General features: G+C 38.9%; 1 pseudogene across 1 annotated transcript; it reads right to left on the reverse strand.

Annotated features, from left to right (window-relative positions):
- Positions 1-2,216: 2,216 nt before the first annotated feature.
- Positions 2,217-3,077, reverse strand: LOC308612696 (small ribosomal subunit protein uS2-like; annotated as a pseudogene). The gene has a single exon. The product of its transcript is annotated as a small ribosomal subunit protein uS2-like (transcript).
- Between the last annotated feature and the right edge of the window lie 9,969 nt (positions 3,078-13,046).

Raw genomic sequence — 13,046 nt, forward strand, 5'->3', positions numbered from 1 at the left:
CACTGCTCTTTGGTCAGAGTTAAATAATCCTGAAACATAATAAAAGCAGAAGATTTCTTTCATGTAGCACACTCACTATTCCCAGACATAATTTCTTCCCTATTAACTACTTGGTATAGAGACTTCCATATATTTATTGTCTATTAGTATTTTTCTTCCTCTGTCTTCTCTGTTTTCTCCTTGCGTTCTTCTGTTTCTTATCAACCCAGTCCTGTGACTGCTCATCTTGCCTTACTCAGTGATATTTGTAACTTCCAGGTTGCTGCCTCCTTATTTGTTTCTAGCTCAGTGCTTTATTTGAACTTCATTGCTCCAGGCTACTCATTTTTCTCCAGGCTTCTTAGCTTTAACTTGAGTACCAACTTTCAGAAGTTATGTGTTGCAGTCCTGCTCCTGCTGCTGTTCCCTGGCTTCCCAGAGCATCCCAGTACAGGGAGTAAAAGTGTAGTCTCTAGAGTCCAGCTCCTGGCTTCAAATCATAGCTCTAACACTTACTGGCTCTGTGACCTTGGCCAAAGTACTTCATTTATCCAGATCTCAGTTTCCTTCTCTTGAAAAAGGGGTACTATTAAAAATGATCTCATGGTTCTTGTTAGTGTTAAGGGGGTTTTGCATGTAATCTTTTCACAACTTCATCACAACTTCCAACTCTAGTTCAGGTCCTGGCACATTGCAGTTTCTTAAAACTGTTGACTCTTTTTGCAAAGCACTTAACATTAGCAAATTGAATAATCTACATTGACAGATACAAAAACAATAATGAGGTCCAAAGAGATTGAAATAACTTGCTTAAAATTACACAGATAGTAAGCAACAAAGCCAGGATTCAAAGTCAGATTTTTCTTGGCTCCAGATTTCTGTGCTTCTCACTATTCTCAGCAGTGTTAATCCATATTTTATTCACTGGGGGCCTTTGATATTCTCTTGATGCTTGTGGAGCCTTCCATCCTCTAACTTGGAATCTGGTTGGTTCGTTATTTCTTACGCATGGCTTAATGGGTTTCTTCTTCCAAACCCATCCCCTTCTGCTAGGTAATCAAGTAAGAAGTTCCTCCCCCCTCCCCAGGAAGGTCTGGGCCCAATATTAAATCCAGAGTTTACTCTGATTTCAGAGTCTTTGTTTTTCAAGGCAGAATGGTTAGTTGAAAGAGTATTGACTTAGGAGCTAAATGGGTTCCAGTGTTGATTCTTTCCTTTAGTATTTGTATGGTTTTGGCCAACGCAGTTAATTTTCCTGAGACTTAGTTTCTTTACTTGTCAAATGGGGATGATAATATTAATAATTCTTGCCTTACAGGATAATTGTGACACTGGAGATCATATATGATAAGTACTTGGGTATAGTAGACATTCAATAAGTCATTGTTATTGTTTGCTGAAGTAGTTACTTCAACTTGTGAGAGACCAAGCTGTTACAGGCCCCAAAGATATTTGATATTATTATGGGGGCTAATCTTTGAGTATACTGTCTTTCAGTTGTATTTGGGAGGGATGGGGGAAGAGACTAGCCTGGTGAGAAGGACACACTTTTTTAAATTAATTTTTTAAATTGGATTATAGTTGATTTACAATTTTGTGTTAGTTTCTGCTGTACAGCAAAGTGAGTCAGTTATACATACACATATATCCACTCTTTTTTAGATTCTATTCCCATATAGGTCATTACAGGGTACTGAATAGAGTTCCCTGTGCTATTCAGTAGGATCTTGTTAGTTATCTATTCTATATATAGTAGAAGACACATATTTGGCCTGGATTTGGATCTGGCCTGGATTTGGATCTGGCCTGTGGCAACTACCAGTTGTACAAACAGGCAAGTTGTTTAATCATTGAGCTTCAACCTCTTCACTTGAGAAAACAGGAGTAATAATACCAATCTTATAAAGGCTTTTGAGGCTTAACTGAAATAGTATATGTAAGGCATGGCAGTGATTTTAAAAATATTTGTTCTCCATAAGACATTGTTACAGAATGTCCCAATGTTTGTTATGTGTCATTGTATTCCTATTTGTGCTCTTAGCACTCAGCATTGCCATCACATAGTAGGAACTAAAAAAATGTTTGTTGGACTGAATGGGCCCTTGAGTTGAATAGTACAAACACTTTATACCCAGAATTGTTTTTGTTTTGTTTTTTTAAAGAAACTGATATTTACTTTCTATCTACCTTATTTCTGTTTTCTGCTTAAAAGCTTGGGGAAGAACAGCTTAAGACCACTAAGTGGTTGTTCCTACCCTTTCAGTGACCTGAGCAGTGGGAGCTGCAGACCAGTCCTCAGTGGCGGGCTGAGGGCTCCCGTCTTGTGCAGGAACTTCTGGGCAGGCACAGAGGCACCTGTGCCTTCAGACCCGTCTGCGACCGCGGGTAGAATACAGTGAACTTGGGAGCTGCAGCAGTCCATTCACCCTGATGCTCCTCCTTGGCCATGGCCTTCTCAGCATGGCCTGCTCTTCCTTTTCAGTCTCTCCAGCACCTCTGTAGAAGCAGAGATCAGGCGTGACTCCCCCAGGGTGTGCACACAGGATGGTACCACGCATGTGCAGAACTTCCTGGGCCAGGATCCACCACCTCAGACCCACTGAGTGAACTCCCTTGTTGCTGCAAGGATGGCAGTGTCCACAGGGCGCAGAGGAGAGTCTGTGTTACAGGGAGCAGTGGTAGGTGGGTTAACGTACAACACCTCTGTGAGAGGCTGGTCGTCAGCCCTGGGATCAGTAACCCCCAGAAGACGCGGCCCCTGGAAGGCTGCCTGGATCTGGTTAGTGAAGGTTCCAGGAGTGAAGCGGACAGCAATAGGAGTGGCTCCAGTGACAGCAGCAAACTTCAGCACAGCCCTCTGGCCAGTGTTCCTGGAAGACATGACACTGATGAGTCAGTTTTTAAATGGTAACAATGGCACAAGCCATCTGCAGAAGCTTCTCCCGGGTCCCCTTCAGATCTATAATGTAGATGCCATCACTTTTCCTTCAAGAGATGTATTGTTCCATTTGGAAGTCAAGGTTGGTGCCACCTAAGTGGGTTCCTGCTGCTTGGAATTTAAGGACATCCTCTTCCTTCATTTGTGGGACATCAAAATCTCTGGTTATTGTGAAAATTTCCCTTTAAGTTATTATGGAAACCCAGGACAACAACATCTAGACCCCTCTCTGGGTAGTGTAGAGTGGTACACCCAAAGTTTGACTGCTAGTATGCTCACTGTTCTGTGTCTGGAAGCCCTACAAAATAAAATGTTAAGGGAGTTTTATGCTGAGTAAAACCCCCAGGCTTAGGAACCAGCGTGCTTAAGACCTCAGATTTCTTTCTGGCTCTCAGTATGAGGGTCATGACTATTTCCCTTGCGTCATCCTCCACATGTGGCTTTTCATCTTACATTCTGGCTTTGCTCCAGGAGACGACACACTGCCTTATGCCAGGGACCTGGTGAAAGGTCACACTGGGAATGGCCAGGCTGGGAGGAGCTCACCTAACAGTGTGGGTCCCTGATTTCATTCTTTAGTGCTCCACCTCGGTGGGGTAAAAGCAAGAGTGAAAAATTCCAAAGGGGCCTAAAATTTAGAGTTTGGCCTGATAGTATAACTAGAAGGTTTTTTGCTCTGAACTGCTGTAACCAGGAGAGAGTGAGTTTCTGTCATTTCCCTACCAAATGAAAAATGGAATTTATGATGAATGGTTGTTAAATACAGTGATCTGAACTTATTCTTTCCAGCCTAGTGAGACCCATTCCAACCTTTTACCGACAGTTTCTTTAAAGACAGCATGAGAAACCTCAGTGTCCTCTGAAGGTTTTCGTAAATGGATGCCAGCCCAGCTTTTATTAAACTGGGTTTATACGTCATTTAATTGGTCATCTTGACATACCTCTTCCAGACTCTACTTGAGCAAGGACAAAATGAGTTGAGTGTTCTCTTCTGCTGCAAATGCTGAGCTTGAGTGTTTTTTGTTGTTGTTATTGTTGTTGCTTCAACTTTGTCTTTTTTTCATGTTGTCCCTGAATTTGTAAAGTTTGTCACTTTTTCAGGGTTTTTTTTTTTTTTTTTGTATTTACATCGATTATGTCTAGTGTGGTTGATGTTCACCTCAGTCCAATTCAGAGTACTAAAGCAAATATCTACTGAGCACCTGGTCAACACAAAGCATGCTGGTGCTATTTTCTAGAGCTTCAGCACAGAGTCTTTAGAGCTGCAGCATTCAACACAGTAGCCATTACCCCTATGTGGCTATTGAAATTGAAATTAATTAAAATTAAATGAAATAGAAATTTCAGCTCCTCGGTTGTACTGGCCATATTTCAAGTGCTCCACAGCCACATGGGGGTAGTGCCTACTGTATTAGACAGCACAGACATAGAACGCTTCCATCCCTGTGGAAAGGACAGTGTTGTTATAGAGATTACAAGCGTAGCCTCTGGGGACAAACTGCCTGGGTTCAAAAACCTGGCTTTGCCTCTTGTTAGCAAGTAAATTCATCTTTCTAAGTCTCAGTTTCTTCATCTGTAAAACGAAGCTAATAATAGTAGCTACCTAACAGGGTATTTGTGAGGATTGAAATAAGATGAGGTATTTAGAGACTTAGCACAGTGCCTGACTCATAGCAGGCCACCAGAGGAGGGCCTGGGGGAAAGGGAGGTTGCAAATAACAGAATGTTCAAATAGCGGCTGAATTCGGTGTCTGAAATACGATAGAAAATAATTTCCCTTTTAATTAAAAATCTGGAGGTAGGCAATCCAGGATTGGCATGACATGTCCCAGTGGGCAGGATGAGGTACGCATCCACTGTCTCTTTAGGTTCCCAGAATTTTCCTCCTGACATTTTCACTAGTGTCCTGTTGGCCTGAATTTAGTCACATGGCCACATCTAACTGCAAGGGAAGCTGGGGAACAATTTTTTTTCTGGGCGGCTGTGTTTCTAGCTAAAAGTTTTATTACTGATAGAGGAAGGGGGAAATGGATATTGGAGGAAACTAGCAGTCTCTGATACTAAGAGAGACAAGACTGAAGCCAGAGTACAGAGGTCTTTAATGCAATCTAAGGGGTTTGTTTTTTATTGCTTGGTCTCTGTGGAGCTATTGATATTCTCAATTTAGGGCGTTAATACAATTAAAGGCTGTTCATGGTAATGGACTCTGACTTGGTTCCTCAAACCAGCAATACTCACCTTACCAATACTCAGATAATTTCAAGAACAGTTACTTTCAATTAAAAAAAATTCCCCCTTAATCTTCCAACATTCTTTCCCACTCTCCCTCCTTTTTAAGTAAGGGGAAAGGTAGCCTGAGGGTAGGAAATGTGAGAAGGCAGCCCTTCCATCTGACAGCTCTCCTTTTAAACTTCCTCCAGTGTATCACTGACCCTCTCATAAAGGGCTGAGAATGGAAATCAGTTCTTCACATGGTGTGGGGAATGCTATCTTTTTGTTATCAAGATAGTGTGCTCTCTCTCTCTCTGAGCACTTGTGCTTACCTCAGACACTGCATTGTTGATGGTGTGCCCCGCTAGATTCTAAGCAGCTTGAGGAGAGAGTTCAGGTCTTACTTGAGTCCGTATCCTCTGCAATTAACACAGTACCTAGGGCAAGGCATATATAGGGTCATGGAACGTCTAGGTAAATGCTGAGCCCATGAATGCTGTGTAGATTGCATTAACCTTAAGGCAGGTGCACTCGAGCTGAAATCCTCATACTGTTGATTACTGCTGAGTTTGTGCTGAAAGCATTTCATGCAAAGGCTAAGAGAAAGACTTGAAAGGTGGAGACAGTTGTGGCCACCTGGAATGTGATTCTGCTCAGAGTACATTGGACTGTGTAACAATCAGAGAGGTCAAATAGTTTGTGTTAAATCCTGGAGGAGGTCCTCTCTTTTCTTACTTTGCCTTTGTCCTTCTAGGCACTGGTTTACTAAGATGATAAAAAATATACTGAATTTGTGTGCTTATAAAATATATCTTTAGGTAAGCCCCTCCAGTGAGATTTTTAAATCAATGAATGCTTACTGTGTCTGTGTAAAGCATTATGGTAAGGGTCAGAAGGAATAAAAATAGATAAATAAAAGAACGAATCCTAGCTTTCAAGGAATTTACAATCAACAAACACTGTGCTAGGTTGTAGGAATCTAAATATGATTGACTAGGCTCCTACCCACAAGGGGATTACAATATGGTATGAAAAGTAGACAGATAAGCAGATGATGACATGTACTGTGATCTAGTGTTTGAACCTTTCTCAGGGCCAAAGGTACATGTTTTGGTTAAAAATTTACAGAAATTGTCCATTTGAGATTTTGTGAAATCTGCAGACACATTCTAGTTAACTAGTATGTAAAATGTTTTCAGAGAATTGGATATATTTTAGGAGTGGCAGGGATATGATATGCAACCAGGAGAGAGAGAGAGGGGGGAGGAAAGAAAAGAGGGTTGATCATTTTGAGGTGACATTAAATTATCTTTTGACACCAGCTGTATCTTTTTTATAACAGAAAATGGAAATAACTCTGTCCTTGACCTTCAAAAAGAAATTGACTTATCTAGCTTAACTATTCAAACAAACAACTGTGTACTCTCTTCAATTCCTATGATGATTTTGATTTACTGTAAATGACTGAATTTAATGAACTAAATTATGCTATTTAAATGCATTTTGTGAATGGTACTGTAGTTTGTTACAAAGCATTATGTCTATGCTAAATTGTGCTGTAAATGATATGGTATGGAACATATGTGCTGTATTCATAATTTAACTGTTGCTATGGAGTGCCTTCTTAGATAGGACATACTGAAAAAGGAGCCTTTATTTACCTGGTGAAATGAAGGTGATATCTCAGCAAATCACTAGGTCTTACTGACCTTGGCAGAATTACAGTGCTAATATTTTCACATGGATGAGCTGTTCTTGAACAATTTCTCTAATGTATATGGCAGAAATAGGCTTTCCATTAAAACTGCATGTATATGGTATATCTTCCCTTTCCATTTTTTTCCCCTTCAACAAACATTTACTGCAGTCATAGCAAGGATAATTCCACTTCCATTAAGGTTCATGTTTTCTCCTGGCCTCTCAAATGGTAGAGACAATTGAAATCAAAAGTTTGTCCTGCAGTTATGCTGGTGCTCTCTGAAAGGACTTGCATTAGATAATACCCTGCTCTTCTTCTTTCCGAGTAATTTGAGATATTTTGTAAAGAGAGTAAATGCTGAGGCCAAAATAGCATCTTTATTACTGATACAGGCTATGTTGGCTTAGTGTGGGAGCCAACTAGGCTTTCTAGCAAAATCCTGACATTAGGTATACTTACCCACTTGGTCCTGAGCTTTCTTACATGGAAGGATGGCATAGGTAAGATTTTTAGCATGGAAAAGCAAAGAATTTGTGCTTCCTTTGGATAGGCTCACCTCAAGAGAAAGAAGAGTTAAGCCAATGTGAGCATTCTTTATAAAGTTTTATCAGTTAGGTTCAAATGAGTAAAGGGAAGAGACAGGGCTTAGCTGTCTTTATAGGAAGGAAACATTAGGCATAAGAAAAAAACCATTCCTCAATACCAAGAGGACTTTTTTAAAAAAGGAATTAGTTTAAAAGTTTATTGCTAAAGAGAAATCCATAGGATTTGTTGCACATTTATGATGATTATTGCATTTTTTCCCCTCTGAAGGGTATCTTTATTATAGTAATACTTCTGTTACTTGCTAGATGAAGAGACAGCCACTTGGGGCAGCCCCAATTATAAGTTCAGGAAAAATTGCTTGAAATTCAAGTGATCATTCTCAGTAGTTCAGTGCTGACCATTATATTATATTGACATAGCACAAGACTAAACGTAAGGAGACTCTGGTTCTCAGAGAAGTTTCATGATCATTAGCTCTGTCTTAGCTCAAGTTGCCATAACAAAATGCCATAGACCGGGTGGCTTGACCGACAGACATTTCTTTTCTCACAGTTCGAGAGCCTAGATGTCTGAGATTAGAGTTTCAGCAAGGTTGGTTTCTGGAGAGGACTTCCTTCCTGGCTTGTGGGTGGTGGCCTTCTTGCCATGTGCTCACATGACCTCTTGTTTGTTTGCACTCAGAGTGATTGAATTCTCTAGTGTCTCTTCTTATAAGAACACTAATCCTATCATGTCTGGGAACCCACCCTTATGACCTCATTTAACTTTAATTACCTCCTTTTGGCCCTATCTCTAAACACAGTCACACTGGTGTTAGGGTTTCAACATATGAATTGGTGGGGGGACACAATTCAGTCCATAGTAGGCTCATTGTGTGACCAGGCAAGTGATTTCTGTCTCATTTCCCCTTCCTATGCATGGGAGTTAATGCCTTATGTTAGCTCATAAGGTTACCAGTACATCAAGTGAAATCAGGGACATTAATACATTGAAATGTTTAAAGTGCCATACCTATGTCATTATTTTTATTCATTTCTGAATCTAATAGTTACTGGTGGTAGGGTTTTCTTGATATTTGACCATCCTTAGTTCTTTTTCTCTTACCTGAATATTTCTAGATGGCAGATAGGAAAGTTGAATTATGTCTGATTGTGGTCTCACCCCCTTAAGAAAACATCTTTTAGAGGCAGAAAACAGCATGAAGTGGGCATTGCACAACAAGAAATGTTGATTTTTCCATTATGACTTCAAATTTTCAGCAACTAGATTTCACAACCAACCAATCCTCTGGTAACAAATAAGAGGTCAGTTTGATTTTGATTTTGTTTTTCAAGTACAGTTTTTTTGGATCAAATGCATAAAAAGCTAAGAGAAAAATGGGCCTATCTCTAATTGGACTGCAAAAGAATATAATGTTGGCACTAGACAGAGAATATTAAGCTGGTGGGAGAGTTTTTTCAATTAATGAGACTGAATTCTTCAACTCAGAGTTAGGTGTATGCAAATGACTAGATAGTCAGTTTTGATGAGTTGCTGTAAGAAAAGAATTAGTTTTAGTCATTTTTCTGTGCTGTATTTGGCATTTTTCTCAGAGTGATTCATTTAACGTGTCTCTTGGTAATATTCTCTGTGTATTTATTTTAGAAGTAGCAGTAAATGATACAACTAATATTCTAAAATATTGTAATGGATATGAACTTGGAGTTCATCTATTTGCTCTTTCTTATGATTATAGTACAAATTGCTGCTTTGGGAGCAGGGACAATATAATTCTTATCAGAAATGTAAAACAGGTAAAACAATCTTTTTAAAAATAATTAATTAATTAATTAATTATTTTGGCCATGCCTCGCAGCTTGTGGGATTTTAGTTCCCTGACCATGTATTGAACCTTGGCCCCAGCAGTGAAAACACTGAGTCCTATCCACTGGAACACCAGGAATGAGACTTTTCTTTGTGATTGGCTACCATGAATGGCTATAGGTGGGGCAAACAGTTGGTTAATGACTGTAGGATTTCCCATATCAGCAACATGGAATTATAATGTTAGAGATTTTACATTTTTCTGAATGCCAGAAGCATAGAATTTTGACTGGTTATTCTAGCAAGGTGCCGGGCTGATATACAGCTAGAGTCAGAGACTTGGAGAAGCAAAATCTATATATAAAGTAAAGTGAACTCTTGGGGCATGTCTTTAGAGCCCCCAGACCACATTTGCAGATAACAAAACAAAAACCAAGGACTATTAAGTGATTTGTTCAAAGTCACCCAACAAGTTAGTGATTGAGCCAGATACCCTAGGTATTCTTCCAGTACAGTATTTCCTATATGCAAGAAAGGGACAGGTATTACAATCATCCTATAGAGAAATTAAGGCAAAGGAAGTTCCTTGTGTGACCACCAAAGCTTTTAAGATCATAGAATTAGATCATCTGAATGTTTAGGAATACTTAAAGATTAGATTTTTAAATATTGTCTAATTAAATCTCCTATACAACACTGGAATCCAATCTACAAAATCCCTGGCAAATGGTCATTCAATGTTTGCACATTTAGAGTGATGGGAAATTTGATCTTTGTTTAGCTCAGATTGTTAGAAAGTTTAGTCTTATATTGGGCCTAATGTGTCTTCCTGCAACTTCAAGTCATAGGATTTAGTTCTGCTTTCCGGTGGTTCAAAAATCATAGTTAGCCACGGGACTATATTATCCTATACCCTCTTTCATGTGTATTACCCTTGTCTTTCCATACTTTCAAAATTCTGTGTTTTAGTAGGACATACTGAAATGTCCACTGGATCAGTCAAATCTACAAATATGCCTCTTTGATAAGAATTTCAAGTTCATTGCATAAAACAGGCCTGAAAAATTTCCAAAAGTGTTAAGGAAAGGGAAGAGTCTAGAGTCTATTGTAATTCCTTTAGGCAAATTGTTTGATTTCCTTGAGGTATTTGCAAATGCTGGTTCTCATGTGGGTCTCATTATGACTAATATCATCTATTTGGCCAGCTTGATTCAACCTATTTTCTGAAACTCATTGATTTGTTATCTCTATATATCTTTGTGATACTGACATTTTCCAATGTCCATGGATAGTACTCAGTAAATTATGTAAGGTATTCCATTCCATCCAGATCTGCAAATATACTAACAGTTTAGTTTTGTGTACCTGTGTTAAGCAAATTTGATATATAACAATCAGATTTAGATAAAAGATTTCAGAAGATGATTAACTCATTCAAAGAATTCTTTTAAATAACTAGTTCCCCAAATGCCCTTTAAGTTTAATTACATTGGAAAAAAGTCGTGTTTAGACCTAAGATCTCTGGAATATTTCAAGTACATAAAGCAAGATATAGACATTTGAAAACTTCATAAGGGAGAATAGAATTATGGAAATAGACTTGTAGATGAACAAAGAGAATAGAGAGGTGAAATTCAACAGAAAAGGCTATCTGAGTATCCTGCATTTGTTGGGTTACAGACATGCTCCAAGCTGTTTGAGAGTTAGTGGGGCTTGTGGCTCAGCCTAAGAAGGTTAACTATTATTTTAAACAATCAAGTATTTACAGACTCATAGAAAAGACAGGACAGGTGTATGCCAGAATTTACAAGGATTATCGAGGACAGAACCTGAATTAAAAACTTTAAGAAAATTCGTTTTTTGTTTTTAATCTATTCTAATGTCAGGATTTTTTTCTCCTTGCAGTCTAACCTAAGCCTCTAGCTTGATTCTCATGAAAGAAAAAGTTACAAGTAGTTATCACCTCTTTGTAAGGTCCCTCCATGTACACGAGCTCCGTTTCTCTCTGGATTATGAAGACCCGAACTTGCCACTAAGTTCATGGTGATTTTGTTAGGACCTGTTAAGTGGGAAGATTCTCTTACTGATCTTGTGCCCTCTTTTATCCAAGTGAGTAAAAGCCAACTCAACTGAGGGATGGTAGTGCTCCCCGGCACTTATTTGTCTGGTTCAGGCTCTTGCCTCTGCACCTGTGGGGGCCCAATTTGGTCTTTTATGTATTGTTTTGGGGTATAAGACTAGGTAACCTTATAATGACAATAAGGATAGGAAACATCACTTTATAAAGTCAAAAAGTAAAGAATAGAATTCAATATAAAACTTCTGAAATATCTCTCATACTTAGTGGCAAAATTGACTGTTTACATTAGGTTAAAAATTATTTGTAGAAAATGTTATGGGCCAATGTCTTAGGAGCCAAGCACAAGTCTGACTTTGGATCAGGTCTGAACCAATAAATCTTGCAGTATTTTTTTGCTGAAAACATTTAAAATGTATCTAAAATGCATTTTAAAGTCAGTTTGCTTTAGGCTACTTGATTTATGATATGCCTTGGTGTAGCTTTATGTTTCTTCAGTATATGACTTTCATCAACATTGGAAATTTTTGGGCCATTATTTCTTCAAATAGTTTTTCTCTTCCCTTCCTTTCTCTCTTTTCCTTCTGGGATTCCAATTAGTCACATATTAAGCTGCTTGAAGGTGTCCCACAGCTCACTGGTGCTCTGTTCATTTTTTTTTTTTTTTCCAGTCTGCAGTGTCAAACTACCATTAATCCCATCCAGTGTATTTCTCATCTTCGACATTGTACTTTTCACTTTTAGAAGTTTGATTTAGGTCATTTTTATATCTTTGATGTCTCTCCTTAACCGTGCTTATGCTTTCCTTTTTCTTCTGGAACATATAGAGTGTATTTATAATAGCTGTTTTAATGTTCTTTTCTTATAATTTCTAATCTGTTTGATTTCTGGGTCTGCTTCTATTGATTGATTTTTCTCCTCATTATGGGTCATATTTTCCTGCTTCTTGTGTGACTTCGTGAATTTGGATGCTAGACATTGTGAATTTTATGTTGTTTAGTGCTGGATTCTTTTATGTTCCTATAAATATTTTTAAGCTTTGTTCCAGGGCATTCAAAAAACTTGGAAATAAGTTGATCCTTTTGAGATTTGTTTTAAACTTTGTTAGGGAGGACTAGAGCAACTTTTAGTCTATGGCTAATTTGCCTACTACTGAGACATTATCCTTCTGAGTGTTTTACCTGTTGCTTTATATATTATGAGGGTATTTTTGTTTTGTTTTGTTTTTAGCCCTGGCTGTTGGGAATGTGAACTATTCCCAGTCCTGTGTGAGTTCAGAAAATTGTTCCGCCTGCTCCTTTCCCGTGATTCATTTTCCAACCTTGGGTAGTTTCCTTGTATGTGTGTGCCTATCAACACTCAACATGAGACTGTAGATCTTCAGAGCTCTCTTTTTTGGTGCTTTGGTGCCATCTCCTCCATGGTACTCTTCCTGTGATTCTAGCCACCTGGCTTCCCCACATTTTCAACTCTGTCTCTCAGCTTAGGGAGACCACCTCATTTATTTTGCCTTCTCTTCCTTGCCTGTTGTCCCATGTCTGAAAACTATTATTTCATATATTTGTCTGTTTTTTTAGTTACTCCATCATAGCCAGAGGTGGCATCCTAAAAGTCAGTATATATTAGGACTCTTAAGTGAGAAGAATGCTTTTTGGGGCTTCCCTGGTGGCACAGTGGTTAAGAATCCGCCTGCCAAGGCAGGGGACATGGGCTCGATCCCTGGTCCGGGAAGATCCCACATGCTGCGGAGAAACTAAGCCTGTGGGCCACAACTACTGCACCTGCGCTCTAGA

The sequence above is a fragment of the Mesoplodon bidens genome (genome assembly GCF_964165515.1).
Source record: "Mesoplodon bidens genome assembly, chromosome: 2".
Taxonomy (NCBI): domain Eukaryota; kingdom Metazoa; phylum Chordata; class Mammalia; order Artiodactyla; family Ziphiidae; genus Mesoplodon; species Mesoplodon bidens.